This window comes from Lacerta agilis, chromosome 12 (assembly GCF_009819535.1).
Source record: "Lacerta agilis isolate rLacAgi1 chromosome 12, rLacAgi1.pri, whole genome shotgun sequence".
Taxonomy (NCBI): Eukaryota; Metazoa; Chordata; class Lepidosauria; order Squamata; family Lacertidae; genus Lacerta; species Lacerta agilis.
This window is the reverse complement of record NC_046323.1, coordinates 21,767,258-21,769,016: the sequence shown is the minus strand read 5'-3', so window position 1 is coordinate 21,769,016 and position 1,759 is coordinate 21,767,258.

The window sequence follows — 1,759 nt, the reverse complement described above, 5'->3', positions numbered from 1 at the left end:
TGACGTGGCTGCAAATGTTACCTTTCTTTTTCAATCAAAAACACAGCAGGGTGTGCCATCTGTTTGGCACAGCCTCTCGCTCTCTTCCCCAATGCCTTTTTGTGCTGATCATTTTACATGGCAATTTGTTCTTGAACCACCATCACCACACCAACCCCGCTTTTCTTAGCTTGGCCTTTGGTAAAAGAAAAGAAAACTGGGGTGTGTGGGTGGGTGTGGGTGTGTGGATCAAACTTCTATTTTATTTTATTAAAAGAACGCACTGTTCTGTTTTGGCATTTTGTGCCTACCCTCGAGTCTCTCAGTTGATGGGCATCCTCGAATGATCAGAAGAGAGATCTTTGTCCATAATCAGTTGGATAGCTCCCTGTCAGCATGGGGGTGATTTAAAAGAGACATGTGTAGTAGGCTATTTTCCCTACTACTCCTGCTTATTCAGGTCATTTTCCATTCTATGATTTAACCCAAGTAGCCTTGCTAATTAACCGATTTATTGAAAAGTTCCCTCCTCCCACCACACATTCTTCTTCTTACCACTATTATTATTATTAGCAAGTTAACATAGAAATACATAATTTAACTGTCATAAGCTGCACAGAAGCTGGGCTGGAGGAGAGCTTAAATATCCCCTGTGCCACACCTTCTCAGATGCAACTCTCGTTAAGGGAAGCTTTTAATATCTGATGAATTATTGTATTTTAATATTGTGTTGGAAGCCGCCCAGAGTGGCTGGGGAGGCCCAGCCAGATGGGCGGGGTATAAATAAATTATTATTATTATTATTATTATTATTAAGAACACTGATAGCCCTCCTTATACCACAACAGATGATGAGCACCCAACCTGAAGCCACATGGATGTTGGTGGAATTTGGGATGCCTTGGGCATGCAAATGAATCATCATTCCCCTTTCGGCTATGTGGGTAAGGCAGGCTAGCGGCCTTCATTAGAATTCAGTATCATTCTGCTTTTCTAATGTTCATCTTCCAGTTGTGTGGGAAACACAGGGAGGGGAAAGTGCTTCTACTACTATTACAGTCAACATGATATCCTAATTCTGAATTCATTCATTCATTCATTCATTCATTCATCCCCCTTAAAAGGAATTATAACATTTTCAAAATGTGCTGCTCTTGAAGTCCTAAAGCAATGCAAATCCACTTCCTTCCCGTATTAATGAATTAAAAGCAAGCTTATGCCCAGCTTAGAATTGGAATGAGCACTTTTAATTTTTGTTTCAAAAGTGCTGCTGCAAATAGAACAGATTGTGTGAAACCTTTGAGCTCGTTCTGCTCTGAAAGTAATAATGCACTAAGCAAACAATGGTATCAGGTAAGGGTGTGTGTTGTGTGTGTGTGTGTGTGTGTGTGTGTGAGAGAGAGAGAGAGAGAGAGAGAGAGAGAGAGAGAGAGAGAGAGAGAGAGAGAGAGAGAATATCCAGGAATAACTCAGAAGAACATTAGGTGCCCTTCCTCTTTTGTCTGATGAAAAGTCTAATGGAAATAAAGCTAGCAAGAAAAATTGGGGCAGGATTACTACTTGTGCCTTTTTTATTAAGCCAGGGAAAAATTAGCTAATATTTGTATGAAAGGAGGCAATTTTAGTATGATAATCAGATGTTTGCACAGTCAGGACATTGTGACTAAATCATTTTTTCAGAGTGCTGATGTGCAGAGATTTATCTGCTGGGCGGAGGTGCAGGTTTACTCACGCTGAAGGCTGGACTCAAGAAACTACCAGATCTGTACTTTGATTTATT